Genomic DNA, 27,922 nt, shown 5'->3' on the forward strand with positions numbered 1-27,922 from the left:
CCACACTGTCTTCTAGCAGTCATGCAATAAATACATTTAATATTTTTTTCAAAAGAAATCAACAGAAAAATACTACTAGACAAACCAACATTTAATGCCGGTTTCCCTTCCATTCCCAGATCTGTCATTGAGTTACTGCTTAGCCCTGTAGATGCAGTTCATTTAGCCAATGTATGCTGAGATTTATTGAGCCATTTAAAGTTCTGATAACACAATTTGCTTAAATGTTTATGCAACATGTTGTGCTTTGATGTTATAAACTATATAAGAACATATTGTACTTAATGGTAGGGCAAGCAGCAGAATGTTAAGAAAGCTGTTTTGAATAATATTTTGCCAAATGTTAAAACTTTAATTTTCACCTCTTTTTGTTCTTTTTTTTTTTTTCTTTTTAATTTGTGATGAAACATAGCTATTAAAATCTGGACTAGCCAAATTATATATTTATGTCTGTGAGAGCCATGTATCAGTGAAACACTTTAGTGGTGTCAAAGAGAGCATATTAATTCTAGTGAAAAAGAGATATCAGAAAAATAAAATCACTGCACATTCTTACATCCTTACATAACACCACAATTCTGACAATTTCCAGTTTGTGATTTTCTTGATGTCTGATGGATTGAATACAAATTACTCAAATATGTAAAATTATTCAGAGGCTTATTTTGTTCAGCAGCAGAATCTCAGTCCTTAAAGACTGTTAAAATTATGCAGTTCCAAGAATCTTGTTTGATGTTCTGTCTTTTGTAGGAAGTCTATCTCTAAGTCTTCAGTTTAAGGGATGATGACTGAAAATAATTTCTGAAGCTGACTGTGTAAAATGGTCGATAATAAGAAATCCGTTATGGTAGTCATATTTTAAAATTATATCATTATTACAATATTCCTTTAAAATAATTAAAACCTACAAGTTAATGCTGTGATGGTGCATCCTGCTCCCCCTTTCCAGGCTGCACTGAGGCCTGAGAAATGCTCGTTAGGCCTTGGCCTTGAAAATTAGCACCTGGGCTTAGCTCTTCCTGAGCTTGTCAGAAACACTGTCTGCTCCCAGGAACTGATAAAAAGCTCCCATTTTCCTTTTTAACAGCCTTAGAAAATACTGCTCTTGCCTGAATGGAATAACATTCCTGTTTCTCACACTTTCACACAACTTGCCAACCCAAACTATGTCAGGATGTCACATTGTTATGACTGAAGCCCACTCTCTTCCAACCCTATAAACAGTGGTCCAAAGTGACACCCTTTGCACTCTCCTGGTCTGCAGTGGGCTGCATCCAGCAACCTCCTTCTGAGGGACAAACTTCTCAGAGCTAGAAAACCCTCAGGTTTGCTGTACCTGGAGGTATGAATCCTGGGCTGGTTCCCTGACTCCTTGAGACCTGACCCTTCAGCCATCTGGAGATGCAAAAGCATCCAAAGGGGACACTCCACTGACATCTGAGGGGAATTTCTCACAGGTACTTTGCTTGCACTGACTCTTTCTGTCTGGGTGCATAAACGTGTGCATACGTTATTGCAAATCTGGGAGAAATGCTCTTTCTTAAACATTCAAGTATCTTGGATATTGAACTCAGTTGGACCTGTAAGTAAGCTTACTTATGACTTGAAAGCTGCTAAGTGTTGTTCTTTCTAGGAGGTTAAGTTCAACTTAAGTTTTAAGCTAAGTGTTGCTAAGTGCTGCTCTTTTGCTAAATTGCTAAGTATAACTTTGAAATTATGTTAGGTTAAATACTGTTAAATGTTACTCCTCTGTTAAATAGTTTGTTAAGTTATAAATTAAGTTTAAACTATAAATTAAATTAGATATAAATTAAGTTAGATATAAATTAAATGTTGTTCTCTTGTTAAATTTTTAAGTTTATGGTATAAATTAAGTTAAAGTACTGCTGAGTGCTGTTAAATTTTAGGCCTTGTTCCTCTTTATCCTTGCTCTCATTATCCTTTGCTACAGGCACCTAAACACACACACTTACACCCACACACCCTTAGATAATTCTTGGTTAATTTCTATTTGGATTGTTTAGATTTTGTTTGATTTTTTTGTTGCTTGTTTGTCCGCTGTGTGCCCTAAGTGTCCTCTAAGTAGTAGAGTGAATCTTGCCAATGAACTTTGTCGTGCACGTGCTTAATATAAAATCTGGCTTTTGCTGATAGCCTTGCCGATGATTTTTTAAGCAGCCTCACACACTCATTCGTAACAAATGCTGACTTGCATTTGATCTACTATGAGCATCAAGGTACTATGTAAATGAGGAAAAGGAAGCAGACACTGCTTTTCCCAAGGAAAAGAGCATGTTTGATTTACTTTTGTAACCCACTGAAACCACAGTAAGGAAATAGTTCAGGACAGAATTTTTTGTATTCTCTGCAAGATAACAAGGTAAGGAAGCACAATAAAGAAGTCAAAGACATCTGAAGGTAAATTTACAAAATAAATATTTGTGTATGTCTTAGTTTTGGTAATGCTCAGGCTGGATCTCACTGTTTTGATCAGGATTTATTTCCAATCACCTCTGTTATTTGGTTCACAATGTAAACACTAGTTAGATAAGGTTATGGGGTAATTCCTAAACTATGAAATATATTTATACTATTTTCTTGCTGACATGTAAAGATCTAATAGTAAGAAAAGCCTTATTAACCTATTTGTTTTAGGGATAACTGGCTTTCAAATTTTTGAACATTGAAAATATTTGAGCACAAGCAAGGAAAAGAGCACAGTTTAGGTAAAATTTTCAAGTTCCAAATTATAATTATCAGAAAAGCAATCACATTTTAAATTTGATTTTTAAAATTATTTTTCAGTAATATTATATTTCCCAAATATAATTTTTTCTTAGTAAGATGAAAGCAGTTTACACATTGCTCTGTTTATAAGTAAATTTGTCTCAATTAATTTTTTATAAAACAGTTGGCAAATCAGCCGTCAGTTTCATTTTAAGATTAAACTACAGCTGTCCAATTCCTAGTATTTATGTTCAACCATCTTGAACTTCATTATTTAAGAATTCTCCCTTACATGCAGAATAAATTGGGAGTGACAGCTTTGGAATATTTATGCAGCAGGTGTTTCTATTTAATATCAGTACTCATGTAGTCTTTTGAATAGTCAGGAACTTTAATGGCCTTGTGTAGCATCTGCAAAATAAACTTAATGTAACATATTGTTGCATTGTTTAAAAGTTAATCATCAAATAATATTAGTGATCATATGGAATAACATCTGTTAACATCAATCACTATATTTTAAGCACTTGAAAAGCTCATGAAAAATTGAAAATCCGTCAGAACAAAGTGGTTCTTGATAATTTTTCCAATCAACTAAAATTTTTGGAAACCCAAGAAGTAGCCCAGGTAGCATTGTTTATTTTTTATCTAATTGCTATTTATGTCTGAAATATATATATATGACTAGCATGAAGATCATACAGAGAAAAGTTTAACTGATGTGGAATACTTTAGATGCCAATAGAGAATCTTACTATTCATAAAGGTACAAGAAGGATTTTGATACATATTAGAGTGCCTCTTAAGCTATATGTGTCAGGGTGATCACAAAGGTGCCTGGTTATCTGCCATGCAGATACTGTTGGCTGCAGACTTTGCATCAGTGAATAATACTAGGTTGTAGTGGATCCTACTTGTTGTGCATATATGAACACTTTATAGGTTGCTCTTAGTCAAATGCTAGATCAATGTGAGCAGATTTTGTACAACAAGCAATAAGATCTGCATGAGAGAACGTGAGTCCTTCACATGCATAAGAGAGAATATTCCAGTTAATGTTTTTGGCCAATGGCCTCTGAGTAAAAAGTTTAATAAAGATCCAGAAACCCTTCTGCCTGCAAGGTAAGAGAATCTTCACAAACAGACCAAAGTATCTGGACTATCTTGTTAAGAAACATCTGCAACAAAGGCATGCCTACCTTGACCACTGGCAGTGGTCTTTGTAGAGAGTGGTTTAAATCTCTGCATATGTTAACCAGATGTTTATGTGGCATCACAAGCTGCTTTCCAAAGTAAACAGAGAGCAAAATCATTGTATCTACCACAAACACTGTTCTGCTGTTGCCTGCAGCTCTCAATAGTGCCCAAATACATAGGGCAAGAAGTGCATAGCCAACCAGAGCTAGTTGGAGAAAATAGCAGATAGAGAGATTTCAACTATATATGCAGTTTAATTTGGCCAGAACACTGTAATTAACACAATTGGCTCCTCTGAAAAATGTTATACAATCTTTAAAAATGTAAGCAGTTGGGGTTTGTTTCATATCTCATCCAAAAATAGTGTGCTCCTAACACCACAAATCTTCCTGAAACCATAAGGGAAAATATATAGACTATTATCTTAGAAGCTACGCCAGGTACCCTTGCAACATTACTTAAGTGATATTACCCATAATTTATGCATACGTGAGAGACAAAAATTAGGTCTTGGGTTTCCTTGCTTTCCTCCTTGTGAGCGGCAATAACCTCATTAATTCCTAGATTATTTTTTAGGTATTTCCAACGCAAAGTAAAATTTGTATCAAATCTTGCAATTCACATGTGGTCTGAACTCAGAGACCTTAAGATTATTCCATTTACAAGGATATCAAGTTTAATGTAACTTGAACCACGATCCCACAGGGGCAGACCTGATTCTCTATTACCCATATTCTGAACCTCGTTGATACTGCCTTAAGTACTTACAGGATTTTGATTTTGTTTTTTTTTGTTGGAGGTTGTTTTGGTTATGGCATTTTTAATGAAATTGAAAGTTAAATGTATAGAAAATAAGAGTATCTGTTTACTCTGCACTTGGCCAGTAAGACACAGATCTCTTTTATTGTTCTCCACTAGCTATAAGAAATGAGATTGCAATAAGTTAAAGAAGACCATAATAGTTCTGTTCATTTATTCCTGGTTCTTCAGTGATTAGGTATTCTTATCCGGAAAGCTTAAAAAATATATATATTTCATACAGATTTTAGGAGATGAAGATGTATTTTATTTGAATGAGAACATGATCTTAGGTTCTGGAATGACAGTTTCAGAAAAGCAGCTCTTTGCATGAGTGAATTGGATTTACTCATTTCTGTGTGTCCTACATATGAGTATAAAGAAGTGAATGTGACAAAATTACAAAACTTTGAGAATTGTCAGGGGCTGTTAAAGAGTCTTCTTCAGTCTTCTTTCAGAATTCTCATTTTTAGCAGCAATGTTTCAGATACTTCATTTGTGGTACCAAACAACTTTGTTAAGGTTTTTCATTTCTATTTTGTTATGCAATACTGCTAGCTCAGAATAGAGGGTGGACAAATACACACACTTCAATAGCAATGAGGGTTTCATTATTCCTTTTCTTATTTAAGCTTTCTTGAATGTATTGCCAAACTTTGAATATGGTATTGAAATCTACATTCCCATACTATTAGGTCTAAATAGTTTTACCTTGACTTCCTTTAAAAGTTTCTGTTTCAAAAAAATTAAAACTCAGAGTGTCCACACTTCAGTTATTAGACATTCAACTGGGGAGGGAGGAGCAAAAAACTAATTAGCAAATCTTATTTGTTTGATTCCTTTGTAAGAACAAATTAAAACACAATTTTGATTTTGTTCATTTTGTACACAGCTGTTTGAAATTTTGCAATCTTATATTAATTAGAACACAATTTGCCCAAACCTGCTGTTATTGCAACAATTCATTAAAAAGTCCAGGTGTAAAATATGAGGGATTTGATTGCTCAAGGGACTGGTAAGGGCATATGGAGTTTTTCTGCACTAAGTTGTTGGTGTGAATCCAATGTAGGCCAATAGGAGCTTTTGAGCTACTCTCTAATGATTCTTCTGTAGCTCTGGAGATATGCCTAGGTACTTACACTCTTATTCCCAAGTTTATAGCTCACATTTCTGAACACTATCCTGGTATTTACAGGTAATGGGATGAGCAGTAAAAACAGAAATAAAGACTGATTTCTTTTCAGTGATCCATTTTTGAGATATATTGGGAAGCATGCAGAGATGATGCTCTAAACTTATTCTTTCAGTAGCAGAATGTGAAAGGAATTATTTTCTAATGCTTTTATTCTACCATCTTCAGCACTGCTTTCAGTACTAAACTATATTACACATCACCATTATTCTTGCTGTCACTCTGCTTTAAGGCAGTAAAAAAAATATTTCAAGGCACAAAACCTTACATCAGGAAAGGCCCAGTTTCTGCTTGTCATCAAGACTTTTATGTTTTCTTTTCCTTTGTAAGGAATTTTTTTTTTTGAAGGAGTAGGGTATAGGGTAAAGTCATGGTGGTGAATCACCTCATTTTCTAATGGCCTGAGAGAATCTGGTCTTTAGTTCATATAAGTGGAGGTTGATGAAGCCATGATATGCGAGTGAAAGAAATTGGGGGCAATACACACATAAAAAAAATGATGAGCAGCAGGCAAGACCAATTATAAACTCATTTTGTTTCATGAAAAATATTTACACCTCTCTGGAGAATCCTTGAAAGGGTCTTTTACATCTAGTCTGCAGGTCTCCTTTTAAATTTTTCTAACTTACCAAACAAATGCTGTGCTTAGAAGTACTGCTGCCATCTGATTGGGACTGGGCCATCCTTGCTGCTTTGATGTAACATGAGTTTCTGTGTAGCAGGTGGTCTTTCCTGCTGTTTATAGTGCAGCCTAGGGAGGTCTGTCAGATGTAACAGCTCTTCTTTATCTGCATGGAATTTGGGTAAATCACAATGGAACAGATGGGAAAATGCTCACATACCACCACAGTCCCACATCTTAGTAGCAGCCTGTAAAATTGCACAAACCCTCCTGACTCCCCAAAAGAGAGAAAAAAGCCCAATGGGTGTGTTTCTGAACTGCTGGAGGATACTCACTTTGTTTATACACAAACATAAACCTGGGCACTAAGAAAAGCAAACAACGTGAATTACCACAGCTGTTCTGTTATATATTTTATAGTTATGGTCTAGATTTCTGTAGAAAAACATTAAGAAATTAAAAGTTTTTCCCTAATATCCTGTGCTAATCCAAAATTCATTATTTTCTCCTTTCTTCTTTCCTTCCTCTTAAGAAAATCCTTCCTCTAAGAAAATTATTTAGTAAAACCAAATATTGTTAAGATTGTTGCCTAAAAGTTTTTTTTATTTCAATGAGAAGGTTGATAAACATTTGCAAAAATACTCCCTTAGATCTCCTATGTGTTTTAAAAGATGACAAAAATTACAAATGTATAACAAATACTTAAATATTACTCACTAAAAATATGAAGAAAAATTAATTTAAGGAGAAAAGTTATAATGAAATGAACTACTTTAGAACAAACATTCTTGATGCTAATAGTTCAGATTTTCAAAGAAAACGTTTTGTTTTTCCATACCAAAACAGTGGATTATTTAAACTAGTAACATTCCTAATACACTACGTACTGAATTTCCTCTAAATACCTGCCTGTTCTGTAGGTGATAAATAGGGAAGTAACTTATTTCTTAAATATGGCATAGACAGTGTTTTGGACTCACCCTGACTGAATGGCAGGTGCCCACCAAAGCTGGTCTATCATTCTTTTTCTCAGCTTCACAGGGGAGAGAAAATATAAGGAAAGGCTCATGTGCAGAGACAAGAGTGGAGAAAGATCCCTCACCAATTACCATCACAGGCAAAACACTTGACTTGGGGAAATCAGTTTAATTTATTAAAAATCAAATCTGTGTATAGTAATGAGAATTAAAAACAAAATCTTAAAACACCTTCCTCCCACACCTCCCTTTTTCTTGGGCTCAACTTTACTCCTGATTTCCTCTATTTCCTTTCCTGCCAGCATCAGAGATGGATGTGGAATAGGTGTGTAGCTAGCTCATCAAATATCATTTCTTCCACTCCTTTCACTCTTCCTCCTGCTCCAGTGTGGGTCACTTCCAGAGTGTGCAGTCCTTCAGAAACAGGCTGACCAGCATGAATCCCCCATGGGGTTACAGGTCCTGCCAGAAAATCTATTCCAGTGCACGTATCACACAGGGTGACAAGGGGACAGCTTCCTCACCGAGAACTTCACCCTGGGCTGCAGGAGAATCTCTGCTCTGGCACTTGGAGGTCCTCCTCCCCATCTGCCTTTACTGATTTTGATGTCAGCACAGTTGTTTCTCTCATATTCTCACTCCTTTATCCCACTGCAATTGCTGATGTGTCTTTTTTTTCCCTGATCTAAAGATGTCACCCCAGAGGTGTTACCACTGCTGCTGATGGGCTCAGCCCAACACAGGGGTGGATCTGTCTTGCAGGTGTCTGGCGTTGGCCCTGTCACAGATGCAAGAAGCTTCTGACAGCTTCTTGCAGAAGCCACCCTTATAGACCTCTGGCTACTAAAACTTTGCCACACAAAACCATACAGACACATACATGCATTTAACAAAGGATGTTTATTTCAAACTGATTTCTTTCCATTTTTCCAGGTTCCTTTCAACTCCCATTTGCTTATAAAATGACAATTAAAGGTCTTGGAAAACTGATCTCTCACATAAATGCCCATTTATCTGTAGTATAATGTATATAAGAGTAGTATATTCATCAGATAAAATTCAGGAGAACATATCTTTTAAATGAATGATAATTGTAGATGGGAAAGATGATAATTCCTACAGGAATTTAACTCATCTAGCCATTGCCCAGATTCTGTTGATTTTAATTTTACTTATGAAAGGGGTAAATGAAAATTCCTTGTATAAGAGCAGAGGTGCAAATACACAGTGTGCAGTATGAGGTGCTCAGATGCTTTGATATTGAGTAGCATGCAAAGGTAATTGTGCATTCATATTTGACTGAGTGTTACATTAACCTCTAATTTTATATGCTTATGAAGCAATTCTGCCCATCTGCTTCACTCAACAAAGTAACATGTTTTGCAAGCTGGTCAGACTACTGGTAAAAGCATAGGTCAGAATTAAATAATAAGGCAGACTTATTTATCTGCAATACTACATAAACCAATTATGCATGATGTGTTTTGTTATAAAGGATGGAGATTATGCAGTGTATTCTTAAGCTCCATCACGCAGAGAAGATTTCTGCTGTTGTTAACTGAGTCTTCTATCCACTTTCCAACAATTCTTTTAAAAATGGAAGGTTTTTTTTGTCAAATCAATTGACAGGACACTAGACTTCGTTACAGGAATATATACAATTAGCACAATGACATCCTGATAAGTTTAATCTCATCATAGTAGGAATAATAACATACGGAGAGAGAAATTTAGCTTCTATGCAAAGATAGTGCAGCAATTAATTCTGTTCATCATATGTGTAGAAAAATTCTTAGTAGATGTATGTGCTCTAGAACTGAAGTTTTTCATTTTCTGGTACCACCAGAAAACAAAATCCTTTGTCAGCTACTTGCAATGCAAAGTCTTTTCTAGAAAGTAAACCCTTCCCTGCAGGCATTTTCTCCCTCTGAAATGTTTTCCATTAATTAAAGGTAGCACAGAAATATTTCCATGTTGTCTGAGTAAAGATAAAAAAGCAATAAACAAAAAGAATGAGTGTGAAAGAAATGGAAAAATGGAAGTGTTTTAGCAATATCCACTTAGTCTTTGGAAAGTTACTTTTGTCTCTTTTATAGACTACTTGCTTCTGCCAAGAAGAAAGGAAATTAGTAAAAGGGTGCCTCATCAAGCACCCTGTATGTAAGAATATACTGTAAATTTCAGACTTAATGCCAGTGAAAACACTTAGTGTTAAAAACATTTAACACTCAAAGAAAAGCAGAATTAATCAACACTTTTGCACTAACAATTATGATTCTTCATTTCCAACCAAAAAAAACCACTACTGCTAAGTGCTGATGCAGGTTTATATTTTGTGTGGTTTCCAACTTATTGTTTTCTGACATGTTTAAGACTTATCCTAGCTTAGGCTGATAAATAATAACAGCTTTCAAAGCAGTTAATATTTTAATTTAAGATCACCAGTGTGTTCTGTCTTGCATTGCAACAATTGTGTTTCTTCCCCTGTAGGCCCCATGTATGCAAGTATGTCCAGTGTATGCCCAATATATCATCATATTTTTGTTACAATTTGAAGAAAAACCCGTTAATAGAGTTTATGGGTCGTTGTGAAAATCTGGTGATGCTACTTAATTGATCTGGCCCTGAGTCAGGAAACATTTAAGTGTGTTTTTAGTTTTTAACTGTGCTTAACCCCTGCTGATTTCTGGTAGTAGCATATTCATGTTTAGATTGTTGCCTTGAATGAGAGTACTCCCAGAAAGAAATTCACTCTATTACAGTATTTCCATCTTTATTGTGGCTATGATTATTTTTTTTCTAAAGTGGTTTGCAATCTTGGTACAAATTTTGAAATACAATTTTAATATAGAATTAAAAAGATAAATTATAATTTTACAGAGAAAATGGCCTGCATGTTCATGTTGGAAAAGTGAATTTTCTGGTTTGCATAAGCACATGTATTGCACTGAGAAGGAACACATTCTGTTAGAAATTCTCAAAACTAACCACCATGGACTTGAACATGGACCTGTTCTACTACACTGAAAACTATACTTCACATTAAGTTATTAATTTAACATTATCTACCTCTGTGCAACAAAAATCAAAATTTTTTACATTGTGATATTTTTTAGAAATGTTGTGGAGCCAAAATAGATTGAGAGCTGAAAGACTTTCTGAACAAGACAGGTAGAAAATTCTAAAAGAAGAACAAACATATTGTATGCATCCTATTCTGTTGAATATAATTTCTTAAACATATTCCACCTCTGAACCTTGTTTTGAAAGTCTGTCTTTGAAAAAAATAAAAAAGTCAATTAGAATAGCAGCTACAGCTGAAGTAAACAGTCATCAGGGATGTAATGCCACACTCTGTTCATCCAGCTTGAAAATACTGTTGTGTCTGCACTTCAGCCTTTCAGTCTGATGTCTAATGACTTTTGTTCCCCATTTCAGGGCTTCTAAAATATTGCTGAAAGCTGAAATCTTTCCTTTGTTTGAACTGCTAATTAGTTTTGTGTATATGGGATTTATGAAGTACCGGTGTTTAAATCATATCTCAGATTAAATCTGCCTAGAAATGATCTGCATTAAAAAATAGATAAATAAAAGCAGCATCCTAACAAACTCAAAGTTTGCGAATTACATGCATGCACATCCTACAGATAAAATGAATCTCCAATTCTTTTACCAAACAATTGCTGATTACCCCAGTCCTCTTGTTCTAATTGTATTTTCCTTGATTAAATCCTTTATCCAACCATGAACAGAGTCACAGTTCTCACCAAGAAATAATGAAAACAACATGCAGTACCAGGGTTCCCCATTTCCCTGCCTGTTTTTCTGACAGAGAAAGGTTTGTACAAATCTCACACAGCTTCTGTCACCTGATAACTGAGTGCATTGTCTAAACAAGGGAGAAAAATTATCTACTTAACAATAAAGCTTATATTTTCATCTTCTTTAGATTTTGTAGACATTGTCTTATTAGGAATCCAGTCTGTCAGGAAAAGCAAGGTCTATGCAAAGAAATTTTTATTGGTTCTGTGTTATGTTACAGTACTTTTATTAGACGGTGACATTCCTAAGACAGCACCTGCTGCGTGGATTTGGGCTGTTAGCCAGAAAAGAAATAAAAAAGAAATCTGTGATTTAAATCCAAGTGGCAATGGGCTTGCACTACTGTAAGAAATACCCACACGCCTGAACAGTTGGAAAGTTAGAGTGAATCACAGTTGTAAGCACTGGGGATAAATATATGTATAAGTGGCACTGTTATCACCATAACTTTCAGAGCAACAAAGATATAAAATGTCTCTTCTACATCTGTTCTCTTTTCCCCTGTGAATATAACTATTGAATGATATTTTCTACCCAATATGCATGGAAAGAGTGAACTTTTACTTTCCTTTGTCTGTGGATTTGTTAGCACACTCTGGCCCATTCTACCGCCAAAACAACAGAATCTATAATGAGAAAAAAAATAAAATTCAATTTTTCCCTGTAAATCTGGAACAGGTCTAGATTTAATGCTGTATGAATGTGTCTGGAGGCAGAATTATGTCTAGAAATATTTGTGGGCTTCCAGGGCTGCTAAAAGTCTTCCCTGTGTATAAAAATTCATTTTCCAAACCCAAAGCAAATGTAGTTCTCAGACATGATACAAAAGATCATTTCTCATTTTTGAGTTCTGCATTTGATATTCTGAGGTCAGATCTGGATATATGATCAAACCTGAAAAGTTAGCAATAAAAAAAGCTGAAGAAAACAAGAAACACTAAACTAGAGAATGGAAAACTTTTTATTTTCCTACATGATTTCTGGATGTAGAATTTCCTTTCTGAATTTATATTATGTGTTGATACACTCCCAGTCCCTTGCAGTACAGGGCAAATGTTGTAGAAGTCGTTTTCATTGATCACAGGCAGGTTGTTTCACAAAGAACATTAGACTGATCTGGTCCCTCATGCAGAGAGAACTTCTGCTTTAGAAATTAATGTCTAGCAGCAAGACTGTAATTGAAAAAGACAGTTAGTAATGTTCTGTCATTTTCCAGCATTTATCACTTTCTCAAAAGAGCAATATTTTGGCCTTTCAGACATCTGTCTGTTTAAGTTCATGGGTGTTGATTTTATGGGATTAGTCCAGACGAGCATAACTTGTCCTGAAGCAAATACAAGTAATTCCTCAGACTTTTAATAGGAAATTGGTAAGATGCAGATCACATATTCTCTGTGTTATAGTCATACTCCTGTGGCAGATACAAGACAAAAGCAAAAATTTCATGCTTTGAATAATAGTCCTTATTGGAAGTCTATTATTATTGATGCAATTATTTTACCAGCTGTCTCAGTGGTTTGGTCCTGTGCTTGGGTCAGGGCACTCCCACACACAAGTACAGGCAGGGAGGAGAATGGATCAAAATTAGCCCTGGGAAGAAAGATATGGTATTTGTGGATGAAAAACTCAATATGACTCAGCAAAGGGAATTTGCAGCTAGAAAGCCAGCCACATCCTGGGCTGTGTCCAAAGCAGCATGGCCAACAGGTTGAGAGATTAATTCTGCCCTTCTGCTCTGCTCTGGTGAGACCCTGCCTGAAGTGCTGCAAGCAGCTCTGGGGTCTCAAACACAAGAAAGATGAAGACCTGTTGGGGTGAGTCCAGAGGAGAGCCACTGACTTGATCACAGGACTAAACACCTCTCCTATTAACACAGGATGAAAAAATTGGAGTGGTTGGAGTTTTTTTCATTATTTGCCTTCAGAGATTGTGGACTTCCTATTCCTTCCCAGAGGTGTCCAAGATGAGGTGGAGGAGGTTCTGAGCAACCTGGTCTCACGACACGTGTCCCTGTTCATGGCAGGGAGGCTGGAAACAGATGATCTTTTAAGGTTCCTTCCAATCCTAAGCATTCTATGATTTTTTTTTCTATAATTTCCAAATATTCAAGAAAATTCCTACACTGACAGAACTCCAAACAAATTGGAACTCACTGAGAGGTCCCTGGCTATTTTCAGAAGACATGGTTAAATCTTCCTTCATAAGTGGTGTGAGGCTGGAGGTAGAGTGAAAGTATAAGTTTTTATATGCTTATTAGAAAAATATTTTATAATTTAGTGTAATTAAATTTCAGCCAAATGTGTCACTAGTGGAAAAATCAATTTGCCTGGAACCCTGTTGCAAACTGTGACTCATGGGGTAATTCACATACAGGAAATGCTAATGAAGGGTTTTCTAATGTTTTCTCTTTTGAGTCCTGCTGGTGGGAGGGTATAATAATGTTAGATCAAAAGAGAGTTTTCATTACAACTGGACTTGATCTTTTCTGTTGGTAACCTTTCTTTATAGAAAGCTCTGCATCTCTCTCACTTTGTAAAATTCATGCACTGATTTTCTTCCATTGTTCCACCTTCTTGTCATGCCTTTTGAAAATAGGTGGCAATACCCTATATTTGTCCATATATTTGACATATTATTTAAACTGCTTGGCATTAGTCCAAAATGTTTTCTCCTGAAACTGGATCAAATAGGAGGGGGCTTAAGTTTCAAAATTTCTTCCCAAAAAGGAATGACTGGAGGTCCTTGATTCAGTGTTGTTGATTCAGCCAGTGAAGAAAATAAACTAAGATATCATTTATGCTCATGAGGTCCTTGTCTGCATAATACAGTGAGTATTAATATTGTTTCATTACTGGGTAAATATAATATATTTTTATTTCTAAATATCAATAGCACACAAAGTATGTTCTGTGGGTAACCTCTCTTTCAACTTATTTTTGTTTATAGGTGTCTGTAAGTCACAGATTTCTTTTAGGAGAATCATTCTTGAAATATTTCAAACTCTTGGGGAGGAGATGGAGATCTTCTTTTTCTTTCACTGAAATGCTTTATGTTTTGGAGAAAAGGCTGTCTCTTTGCTCAGTGGATGATCTGTACAGCCCAACAGAGCAAAGACTTTTGTTCATGATTGGACCTTTTAGATTTTCTTACCCACATTAATTGAGTAATTATGACTTTCCTGATTGATAGCTGAGTACTTTATTCCTCTACAAGGTACCTATGCAAAGAACTTCTGCTGGGCATGTTGAAGAACATAGATGGTCATGTTACCAACCAGTGATGAGCAAACTTAATTCAGAAGATGCTGTACTTCCCTGAACCTTGGACTTTAATTTGTGCCTAGGTACAACACACATAAATCTCTTCTGTGTGTGTAGGAGGGCAGACTTCACAAGGATCAAGGTTAAAGAGCTGGACCCACCCAGGTTTTCCAGCTGGGCTCTGATGAAGGCTTCCCCATTAGACTCTCTTGGAAGATTTCAGGTAGCTTTCAGGAAACAGTCATGTGAATGATGCAGTGTGCATCTGGCATGCCTTGAGCTCACCTGAACTTTCTGAATCTCAATCTATCCTACCGGAATAGAGGGTTATTGGTTAGTGATGTCTTGTTTAGCATAGAAATATCAGGTTTCTTTTGGTTTTATCTACCACTGTGGCACAGAAGAATTAGAAACTTCATGAAATATTAAGTATCATGCTTGTTTTTTATACAGTCCTTGAGTAGTGTCCTTTAATGTTGGGATGACCCTATCATAGACAGTGAGCTCAATGGTTCTTCACCACCAATGCAGGTGGAGGCTACTTTAAGAACATGGAAGAGAGGATAAATACTTAGACGAATAAGAGAACTAGGACAAGAATAACAGTTCTTATGTATTTTTAGCAAATTACATCCAACCTCTAATTCTGTCAATATAAACCCTTAATACCCTTAATGTACTATTATTATTATTATTATTATTATTATTAATTAATTAAATATTATAAGATATTACTACTTGATGCACTGGTAGTTTTAATACATTTGTGAAAAATACTCAAAAAACTTTGCATTATTAATTCAAATACTTAAAATGCTGAAAGAAAGTTCTGCTGAACCATTGCTCATTCGGCCTTTATTTTTGAGGTAGTCCTGTTAGGATCAATTCTCTTGTTAAGTGCAACACTTTGGTCTCATAGCTCGGTGTTGCTTGTTGTATTTTCCCTGTCAACTGTAGTGGGATTGGAACAAACTAGATGATCATTATAGATCCTTTCCAACCCAAGAGAGCCTGCACCATTGTGTAAGAATTCACACAGTTTTCTTTATACCTCCATTTCCTCCCTAGGCTGAGATTTTCTTTTTGACCACTTTATGGACAGGTATTTACATTTTTACAGGTCACATCACCTGAAGACCTTACCTTCAACCACCCTTTTTACCCCAATTTCAAATGAGAAACATTATGTTCACTGTTTTGGCAAAAGAGACTGCCACTGTATGTGCTCATAATCATGTGCTTCTTTAAAAGGCAATACATTCACTGTAAACACATTTTTCCTGTTTGACGCATTCCCAGTCTTTGTGCTCTTTAGTGCTGTATACCAATGTATATTGGTAACCTCAAAAACAATGCAAATTTATATGCAGATTGGAAGAAAATGAATGCTTAGAAATGTTGCATTCATCAACTCTCTTTGCATTTTGAGGCTTGTCTTTTGTTCTGATTTTTAAGAAAAATTATGCATGCAGTGTTAAGTCATAGATCTCAGGGTACACCTCTGATGGGTTAATTGTCATGAAAAGGTTGAGAAGTGGTACAGGAGGTCCTAGAGGAAAGGGCTGCTATGACTCCTGGGGAGAATATGCTTTCAGGATGGAACGTGAAGTGCTGTTATAAGTGTAAGCTTGCAGCTGCTCTCAAACATCTCTAGAGAAACCATAAAAGCATGATATTTAGACAACATGCAGTATTGGTAAAGGTTAATTTCCCAAAGGAGATCTGGGTCAAAAAAAAAAGCCCTGAGTCCCAGGAGAAGCACAAGCAAATATTGTCTGTATAACATTAGGGATATTACATCCATATATGAGCTGTTATGAATTAATTCTTCTGCAGTTGTGCTCAAAATTAACTAAATCTCATGCCAGAACTTGACTGCTCTGAAATTTTGAGATTGTGAAGCATTTTTAAAGGTGCGATTCCAATCTTTCTTCAAAGAATGTAACTTTAAAATAAAAATTACATGGATGAGTGGCTTTAGGTGTGGGCAGAGAGTGGAGAGCTGGGTTTTTGCTGTGAAGTGTACAGGAATTCTATTGTCTTCATAAAGCACAATAGTCACACAGCATTTTTAGAAATTGAAAAAAAAGACTGTGAACAAGTATCATGCATACATTCTTGTTCTGTTTCTTCTCCCCCTACAGTAGTTTTTTCTTTTATAAATATTTTAAAACTAAAAATTTAAAAGATTTTTTTTTTTAAATTAAATAGTGGTTTTCTTAAAGAAATCATTCTCTTTCTCATTTTAAAAAGTGCTTAGGATAAAATGTTGGATGTTGGTCCTAAAATTTATTTTTGCTGTTGCATATCAGGAGTAATTGAACTAATGTTAATGAAAATGTCACACTAGCAATAGAAAAATGCTACCTATGAAAGATATTTCTTATGTCAATCTTTTTCTCTGACTTCTCCCACAGTCCTGTTCTGCAAAGAGGAGCAGGAGGGAGCTGTGGAGAACATCTTCCAACAGCCATTATCCCTCCCTGTTCATCTCCAGTGATCTGTCACATGTCACATTTTCCATCCTTAAAGGCATATGGTGGGTATTAGAGATGATTGCTGCAGCATGCCGATCCTGGCCCTACATATCCTTGTTTGACACACTAGATTGTTGAATGACATTTACTTTGACAAAAAGAGTTGCATGTGCCTTTCATTTTCTGCCCTTTTTTTTGAACACATCAACCACTTTCCTAAATACAATAGAGAAACAGAGTTTCTCTTTGGTTCGTAACAGATTTTCACACTATTTAAGAATGAGACTAACATTGTCTTTAAGATAAATGGAAAAGGTTGGGCAAGGATCATCAAAACAACTGAATGGGTTGCTTTTCTGCAAAGAGAATATGATTTCATCTGACCTCTGTAGTCTAGAATATTTAATAAATCAATAATTCTATTCAAATATATCCCCTGTGCTATTGAATAAGATCTTGGGCACACTGAATTATATTTCATTGAAACATTTCTATGCAGAAGATAAGCACAGAGTAGGACAAAAATTAGGATAAGCTGTACCACATGAATTGGACAGAGAGGAATGGAATATGTACATATGGGAGAATTTAATGTTTCAGAGGAATATCAGCTTTACATTTGATTCAGTGTGTGATCTGTTACTGACACATACTAGAGTCAGAAAAGGGGGTGAGAGGAGACATGTGATATAACAATTACTTATTTAAGATTCTGACGCTGGTTTCTGTTTTTGTTTTGTTTTGTTTGGTTTGGTTTTGTTTTTGCTATTTATTTAACCTATCTCTGTTAATAAAGAGTAAAATATCTGATAATTTACATAATTGAAAAAACCCACAAGATAATTAGGGTTGAAGTGCTGTAGTGCCTTGATATCTCTCTTTATGTAGAGAGATATATGGGTGTGTGTGTGTGTGTATATGTATATGTACAAATATATTCACCCTAGAATAGCTCTTATTCAATAAAAAGGGCTAGTGGTAATCAGAATGAGAAAATTTATCTTGGGTTGTAAGCAAAGGTCTATCTCTCATGAATTTGTATATAATCTTTTTCCTCAACTTATTCAGTAATATTTTTATCAGTCCAGCTCTAAATTGCATAAGCTATGGAGTTTTGATCCTTTTCTGAGAGTCTTTTGCACTGTTTTATCACTGGAAAACACTGATATACTTTACTTCAGTTTGTTTTGTCTCTTCCACACGTTTTTTTCCATGTTAAACAAATTTGTACAGAACTTTAGGACAGACTATAGCTCACAAATTTCTTGGCGTCCTTATAGTGCTAGCCTTCATACTGTTGCATCATTCTCTTCTTGAAAAACCCACAGTCCCATTTACTGTATTTTTCTTTTCAAGTTGCAAAAGAGCATTGAAAACTGAATGTCAGTTTCCATTAAAAGTATTCATTACTTATGGTTCAAATTTACTCAACTCAGTATTGAATCTTTGTCAAAGGAGAAAAAGGGAGAAAAAAAAACCCTTAGACTGGGTTTCGACCCTTGCTCATGCAAATACCATTTTCTCACAAAATAAGTTAATTTATTTCAGTCAATTTGGTTGCATATTATAGGTTAGGTACCGTCTTTGATTTGTGTGCTTTATTTGAATGGTACTGATAGATATCACCTAAAAAATACTTTAGAATGTATGTGTACATGTGGACAAACTTCAGTTTCACACCCAGTACAATGTGCCCTGTATTCCCCTCCTCAGTGCTTGTGAGTTTTTGATCTTGCAGGTACGTTCAGCTACAGGACAGCAGTGCCTGTAGATGTCAGTCACCTGTCTGGAGTTCTTCCTACTCACTAGACAGATTTCAAATAAACCTACAACTAAGACAGTGAGTTTTGCAAGATTCATATTCCCATATGCTGACTAGGAAACTGAATTTGCACAAAATACTGTTGCCCAGTTTTAAGAATAATAGTGGACATTTCTGATTTTGTTAAAATATTTCCTGAGTCTGAGACTTGTATAAGAATAGAGTTAGTCTTGTCTGAATTAGAACTTCATAGACATTTTTCTTTTTTTTTTTTCCACTAGAAGGGCATTTACCTCCTCCTTCTTCCCTCCACATAACAAAGACATCTTTGTAGATGAATTTTTAAGTTTTAGACAACATGCAAGTTCTGTTGTGATAACTGCCTTGATACCTAATGACTTAATTAGATAATCACATAATTGCAATAAGTAAAAAAAAAAAACTGTGCAAAATGGAATAAATAATTGAAATTAATTGTTCCTGGAGACAAAGGAGTAAATTTTAAATTTCATAGCCTTAGCTTATCAGTGACACTAATTAGACCTTGCATTTTAATAATCTTCCATTAAAAAGCTGCTGAGATATCAACCAGATATGGTTTTTATTCTGTGAGCCTTTATGTGATGAACAGAAACATAATAATTTGAGACATGTACATAGATTTCTATTTTCAGTCCTGTTTTTCATATCACAGGAGCTGACTCCTAAAACCTTTGCAGAACCTTCATTATTCGACTGTTACATTTCAAATAGTCAGTTTTGATAGCAAAAGAGTTTTATGTTTGGTCCATGCAAGACAAATTCCAAATAGTTGCTTTGCCACAAATTTTCATTAGCCATGACATAACCAAAGGTGTTATCTGATAGTTAGGTAAGGAATATATTATTTAGAATTACTCTGTAGGTTCCTTGTTATCACTGCACTAAGCACCGGAGTCATGGTTGTTGAGAAGGATTTTTAATCTAATAATCTGATATATGTTTTTATAATGTTTACTATATCATTGAAATTATCAGAAGGACCATAGTATATAGGACTTCAAGGAATTTTGAATATCTGAGGGATCACTTTTTTAGCCAGCATTGACTTCAAAAAATTACTTTCTGTAGTTCATTATGTGCCCTAAATATATGACCACACCTTTGAATCATCTCATTGTTATAAATACCAGAGATGAAATAATGAATGACATACATTTTTGAAGATATTTGCTTTTATTTTGCTTTTATTTTTCTTTTATTTTTCTGTGTGGCCAACAGTGTTAGGTCTGCCTACCTGCACTGGACTCCTCCAAATAATCAAATTTCATAGATTCTGACAATTCAATCCAATCAAAAACTCTACATCCTCAAAAAGAAAAGCTAGTTCTCTATTGTGAGAAGAGAAACCATCCTTCCCCAAGGCCAACTACTTCAGATGCTGTGAACTAGCAGGCTGGATAGTAGTTGTGGCAGCAGAGCAGAGTCAGGCTGTGAAATCTGTCTGGGAAAATGAATAAATATTAAGATGCTTAGTCAATGCTGATATCTGTGCTACTGAGGTTATATTGATATCTACAATGACTGCCATTCCGTATGTCACACAATCTGGACTTAATTTCTTGCTTGCTTTCTTCTGAGGGTTACATCCATGCTCCTTTTGGTCTCATCCAAAGCAGCAATATGTTAATAAGCAAAGAGACTTCTCTTGAAGCTATTATTAACAAGGAATATAATTTGCATGTATGTTACATATTTAAACATAAAGTTACATTTGCCTTTACAGATGTGGATTTGCCATCTGTACAGATATAAGTTGTTTTTTGAGGGCTTGTAGTGTAACATTTATTCTAATGCTTACCTTACCAACATCCGAGAGTAGCTTTTTGAAAGGCTTAACTACACAAAAAAAGGAAACTGATAAAATCTCTCCTTGGTTATAATACTTAGTTATAATAAGCTCTAACTGATTTTGAAGGCTGTTAGCACCTGTACACTTTTTAAAGAAATATTTAGTTTTAGCAGAGCAGGCCTGTGTTTATATATTTCAACTTTTATTTATTTTATTTTTTTACTTTGACTCAACCCTAGCTGCTTCAAAAACACTAACATTAAACAACCTGAAAATCTGATATCAAAAGAAATAGCAGTTCACATTATTTTAAAGGTATGTATTTAAACCCAAGCTTTACCAGGTCACTCAAGATCCATGTGATTCAAGGATTCCAGCCTTTCCTGTCTTGCTAAAGTGCAGAAGGGGGTAATGGAAGACAGTAGAAGATGTTTCATCATGTGCCAAGCAAGTCCACACACCCTCAAAACTAGTGGCAATAAATCTTGTATATCTCACAGGACTATAATAACTGTGATAATACATTAGGTTCTGCATGAGTATCCTGGTTTGAGGATTGATACTTCCCTAAAGATGGAATGTCCTCATATTTTTCAGGTACTTACAAATCGCTCTTATCATGAAGTTAAAATGAAGAATGGAAATCTAGCTACTAGCCTATAACTAAACACTGTTAAAAATATACAAATTAAGTAAAATAAAGCTAAAAATTTATTTTACTCTTAGATTTTAGCCTAAGAGATTACAGCTGCAGTTTATTGAAAATAAGAAAGTGTGCTGAAATAATGCAAAATGTACACAGAAATTACCACAGCAACAGTTCAGTAGTTTTATAATGCTGATTGCAGTAAAAATAAAAATCTGGTATTATTGATTGTAGTCTGCTTTAAATAACCTATAACATAAATTAATTTGACAAATAGATGGATCTACAGTGTTAAAAATCAAGTACATAATTTTGAAATAACTTAATCTTTTTGGTTTTATACTTTAACATTCAATATTCTGCAGAAATGAGCCACTGGTATTTTCAAATTACAAGAATATAAAAGCATTTCTGAGTCTACTTTAAGCTGATGTATAGTGCTATTTTTTATTAATTGTATAGTAAAAAATTAATTTTAAATGAAATTTTTATCTTTCTTTATCATTAAAAGATAGAAAATCCAAACCCATGTATTTAGCATGCATGTATGATTGTGGGCAGCACTAATAAGTAGTTACTTGTGAATTATCCAATCTAGTGTCTTGCATTATTTTGTGCAAGTTTTAAAATTTTTGCTAAAATGCTTTCATAAGGAGATTCTATCACAAGAGATAAAGTCCATAAATTATTCTGGATTAAATTAATTTACTTAAAAATAAGTGTTTGATTTTTTTGTCTTTGCAGTAAATCAAATTACTAATTTTGAACAAAAAGCATTCCAAAGAAATCAAAATAATTATTCATGCAGTCCAGACCCTAATTCCTAGTTTGGTCATACTCATTTTAGAAAGTAATAGACCAATACAGCTTTCTCTATTCTTGTTAATTGGCAACAAGTGTTGACAAAATAGGGATATAAATACTTGCTTAGGACTTCAATATTTTTTAGCTTACAGTATGGTTATTACATATATTTTCTTTTTCTGTATTGTAAAACACTTGCAAGGATTTATTGGAGACTTTTAATTGGGAAAAGAAAAAACTATGGTAATCACAGAAAAATTTTTCTATTTGCATGTATTCAAAACTATTCAGAAAACTTTTACCCTTTTGAGTCCTCCTTGCAGATATAGTCTGACAGATAGGTAGACAGATGGACAAATAGAATTGGCAGATAGGGATCACAGTTTATTTTCCTAGTGAATACGTTGATTACTTTGAGAAAGCTGACTATACAAACACAGGGAATGGAAGAAAACAGATGGTATGCATTCTAATGCCTGGTGGCTGTTTGAGCATTAAACATTTGTCTGAAATGACTCCTTAAAAGTAAAGAATCTTTATTTTTTAATATCTTCCATTAAATAAAGGCCCAGTAAGTGGGGAAATAATGAAAGGAGAATTTCAGAGATTTAAGCAATCTGTATGCTTTAAGTAATCTGTATGCCCAGTAAACTATCATGGAAAAGTCTTTGTTTAAAATGAGGAAAATAAAAATACCTAAAAGTAGAAATAGGAAAAGGTAAAATTCTTAAGTAAGTATGCAAAACCTCTTCCAAAATAGTTTATTCTTTCACGAAGGTATTTTACACCAATCATTTCCAAGAAGATCTTCCATTCCTGGTGACTCTATAGATACATTAGCTTGCAAGTCTGCTTGCAGATGAATGGTGGAGTGCAAGCTCCTAAGTTTTATATAACTGCTGTCCTAATAGCAGAATCAATGACATTACACAAACCTGGCTCACACCCATCACCTGCAATTACAATGAGTTGCTGTTCATTGCATATGTGGTTGTTGTTTTTAAGTCACTGAGGATTAAGAAAGAGAGAAAAATGTACTACAGTCCAAAGTCATGAAGGGGAAAGTGTGTTAGAGCCACATACACTGTATATTTATTTACTTATGATGAGCCCCAGCCACGAGTCATCAGCTTACAGTTTCTCTTACAATCATCCTCATTGGCTATTCATGAACAGGTCATGAATAGCAGGATTATATCACTTTGTTTTTCCTTCCTTAATAGGAGCTATTAAAGAGTCACTTTTCAGATTGGTATTATTAACTGTTTGTTAGGCTATATTTTATGAATAGTGCTTTCCTTATTCAGAAGAGGAGAACAGCGTAGAGGACTGGAAATGGTTTGAGAAGTAATATGAACATCAAATTATTTGTAAGACAGGAAATAATTGGTATACATTGGCAAATGTAGTTTGAATAAAAGAGCTGAATACTGGCCTATTGCAGGAAGTAGTTCAGACTGTTATTCTGAAGAGATCTGCACCACTGCTCTCCAAACTGCTTGTATTGCTTTTCAGATCACTATATTTTAAGGTCCAAAAAGGGCATTTACATCTTAACCTAATGACTAACAGACTACAGGATAATCAATTTCACTAAGTGATCCAGAGTGACGACCACAATTTTGTAACATATAAAGAGGCAACCAAACATACCCAAACTTCATTTTAAGTGTTGAAACCACCTCATTCCATGGAATAAAGGATTTACTGCAGCTCTGTGTAAGATGTCCCAAAGGTTTAATACATATTTCATTAAACATGTGTAGCATGATATCAGTCTGAATTTGTGTAGCTCTGTGTCATCACTTTTCGAGAGCATTTTAGTTAACTAAGGACTGCGAACAAGTAGAAAACCTTAAATAACATAGGGCAAAAATTATTTTACTATGGTAAACATGTCTTATCTTGGCAATAAACAACAATTGTGGATTTTCTGGCTTTCATTTTTTCAAGAACTGAATTTCAGAGCCTCTTATCCAGATATGTGTCATTTGAGTGGTACACAATAAGATAAATTGTTTATTTGTTGTTTAGAATTCCAAGTGTCAGCATCTCACTTAAAAAGATGCATCAGTAATATCAATTAATTTATCCCAAAATGATTATGCTAGAAATATTCAGACCTTTTTTTCAAAGATCTTGAAACTCAAAAGAATATTTCCATTTTTCCTTGTGATCTTTCTATGTAAAACACAACAGTCGCAAATGCCAGTTAAAAAAAAAATTAATCTTGCTTTTTTTCTTCACAGTACAATTTTATTCGAGTATATGAATTATTTTTATCTTTCTTCTCTTCTGTTTCAGAACACTAAATGCAGCATTAAAATGTCAGCATTTCTTTTGAAACTAAGGTGTTAGCCATACTATATTCATATAGTACTCTCGAAATCTAAAATTTATCACTACTAGCAGAAAAAAGAAATATGAGCTACACAGGTGAAAACTTTAGCAGAAAATTATGGACTTCAGCAGTCATTGAATAAAAGGCTTAATACTTATTTTAATACTTAATTTTAAATAAATATGAAAACAACATTCAAATGGAAATAAATATTGCATTAGTCAACCATTCTCCAGACTACATCCAAGAAACCTCTCACAGAACAAATAGCATGTCTCTACATCTGGCACAAAAAGCTAAAAGGCAAAAGGAAGCACACTAGGATTTGATTACAGATGTATTTGTTTTCATGGTAGTTAACATTAATTTTAACAGAAAAACCTCAGCTATTCAGTTGCTCAGGGTTTTTTTTTGGGTTTACATATAATCATGTTGTTCAAGCTTTGAAAATAAGAGAGGTTCACCTAAAATTAAGAAATAAAAACTCTTTTGTCTTCTTTATTAATGTAAGCTTGGAATATCAACATCTAAGTCACATTCAATAGCGATCACAAGATCTTGTGATAATAAATGCTGGAAGAGAGCTCTGCTGATCCCTAGGCCAAGCCCCTGTTCAAAGCAGTGGATATGAAATTAGCACTTGCATCTAGTTTCACCTTGAGGGCTTCCAAGTATAAATACTGCTTAACTTTAATGAATGGTAACTACTTCCAACACTTGCTTGTCCTCACAAAGAAAAAATTATTCTCAGAGATCGTTTTAACCATTCTTGTTTCAATTTAGGCCTATCTGTCATCTTGCTATCGCACACTCTGGTGAAGAGTCTGATTCCATCTTCTCCATATACTTCAAGTATTAAATTCCCTCAAAGCTGTCTCTTCTACAGACTGAATATGCCTTAGACATTCAGCCTCTCTTCACAGGGTAAGTGCTCCTAATAAGCTCTTTCAGTCATCTTGGGAGGACTTGATGATCTTCTATTTATTGATATCTTTGTCATAAAGGGACTTCAGACTGGATACAATATTTCTGGTGTTGCTCTTATCCTAGGAACTGACAGGTGAGGTGACCAGAAGGATGAATTGTTAAAATATGTGACAATGTGGTTTTGCCTTTTGTAGGGGCATGAGTGTCTGTATCTACAGGTACTAAACATTTTTCAGCAAATATCTCTATGATATTATGGAATGGCCACAGATGAGGGAATGACACAAACTTTCAAGAATGTGGACAGACATTCCTTTTTCATAAGATGGCATTACAGAAAAAAAAAAAACAAACTTCAGTAAGGATGATGCTTCTCCAACCCAGGCAGTAATCTAAGCAAGATTGCCAGCAGAATGATTTTCACAGCAGGATCAATAAGAAACTGATATATATCACAAAGTTCAAAATCTGCTGGTTTCTCTTTAAAACCACTATTTTAAAAGTACAGACTTCTTTTTAAAATTTGTTTCCCTTTTTTTGTTATATTTTTGATTCCCTGAACGCAGCAGGGTGGTGGTGCAAATATTTCACCATCTTACACAAGCAGGCACGCATATGCACATATAAATCTATACTATGTCATATTTATATTTGCAATATTATTGGTATAGTGACAAGCCATGTCATGTTTCTATGAAGAAAAGAAGTATGACAGGGAGGAAACAACACTCAAAATAGAGTTAACACACTAGTGCAAAGAGATTATTGTATCTTCCCATGAAAATTTGATTTCAAATCTGCACATATTTTTAAAAAAATGTAGAATCTAAACACTGAATTCAACACCTTTAACTTGTTGAAGCATCTAAGACAATGTGTTTTTCCCTTGTCTCTTTAATTCAGACTCATGCACAGATTTATATTGCCCACAGAAGTAGCCGCAAGGGCAGAGTAACCCAGCAACTGTTTCAAGAGAACAGAAATTGTGCCAGGGGAATATTCATTCTGAGATTGTCTTGTGCACTTTGCCATTAACATCTGTAGTTTCCATTTGTGAAATTGCTTCAATTATATGATATTTCTATCAGAAAACTGATTACCAATTTCTCCACAATCTCCCAATAGAAGCACAAAAGAAAGACTATCTATGAGAAGCTCAAAAGGTCTTGTCCAAGCAGAAGGACTTACCAACTCAGAAATGTACTTGAACAGCTACAAGTTCAGAGATAAACACATATTACAGAAAAGAGGATTTTTTTTCTTTTTGTATTTGTATTTTTGTTTTGTTTTGGCTGTTCTAATAAAGAATCTGACCCTCAATTTTAGCTTGTGCCTCCAGCTATAATATATAGTTTTTTGAGATTTTGTTTTGTTGGGGTTTTTTTTGTTAGTTTTGGGTTTGTTTTTGTTTTTTGTTTTTTTTTTTTTTTTTTTTTTTTTTTGTTTGTTTGTTTTTTGGGTTTTTTTGGGGTTTTTTTGGTTGTTGTTTGTTTTGGTGTTTTTTTTTCTTTTTTTTTAATTTTATTATTTTAGAATAATCTTCTGCAATGGGGAAAAAAAGTTGCCATATTCACACAAGCATGAAACTAGTATCTTCTAAGTATAAATGAAAATAGACCTGTCACTGCTTATAAAGGAAGGACACAAGAATTTTTTGTTACAGATTTCATTGGAAGCATCAAAGCTGGTTTTTTTGGACAATATTTAAGTTCTCTTGTTCTTATTAACTATACCTGTACTGCATGTCGGTCACTGCTAAATTTTCTTCTTTGAGAAGGCCTTTGAGCCTTGTGGTATGCATGAAAATATACCTGTCTTTTCACCCAATCTCTGCCAGTACCTTGTAAATTCATATCTGTTTTAATAGCCTTGGTGCAACAGTCTTTTGTGGTGAAGTTATGCCTCTCCTCCTAATTCTAATGAATAGACTCATTGTTGAAAATGTGGTGGTTAAACATTTACTAATATAGACTGTCTGCAGAGATGCAGAAACACGTTGGCTAATCAGATGGGTGTCTCCTTTTCATGTGGCATTACGATACAGATAATTTTTATGAGCTTCTGTTTGTGTGCCAAAATCAGTACACACCCATCCCAGTCTTTTTCCTGTGTCTTAGGGCTCTATGTGTGCATGCCTGGAAGGCTGAGTGCTGAGCAAGTTTACCATGATCTCAAGGGAAGAAAAAGGTGAATTTATTGAAAATAAATAACTAGTGTGTAAGTATAGCAGAGTGGTTTTCTGCTGACTAAAAGAGTTAATTGTCAACTAGAAAAATGTCCTTAATGAAGAAGTAAGGTCACCTGAACCAATAAGATCCAATATTTGCATTTGGAGGGGATAGAAAAAAGTTGTAAAGCAAGTGAACATTTTATTAAAACTGAGAATTGGAAAAAAAAAAAAAACAAACAAACAAACCAAACCAGTAAAATCAAACCCAAATCACCATACCTTGTATTTTTATTTTGTTTATTTGTTTCAGTTTTACAAAATATTTTTCTTTATATCTTTTCCCTAACTGTTCTCATCCCTAAAATAAAT

General features: G+C 34.6%; 1 long non-coding RNA gene across 1 annotated transcript; it reads left to right on the top strand.

Annotated features, from left to right (window-relative positions):
• Positions 1-1,490: 1,490 nt before the first annotated feature.
• Positions 1,491-27,738, top strand: LOC135302092 (uncharacterized). The gene is made up of 3 exons (XR_010363786.1): positions 1,491-1,582; positions 25,240-25,380; positions 27,501-27,738. It is a non-coding gene; the product is annotated as an uncharacterized LOC135302092 (long non-coding RNA).
• The last annotated feature ends 184 nt before the right edge of the window (positions 27,739-27,922 follow it).

This window comes from Passer domesticus, chromosome 6 (genome assembly GCF_036417665.1).
Source record: "Passer domesticus isolate bPasDom1 chromosome 6, bPasDom1.hap1, whole genome shotgun sequence".
Lineage (NCBI taxonomy): Eukaryota > Metazoa > Chordata > Aves > Passeriformes > Passeridae > Passer > Passer domesticus.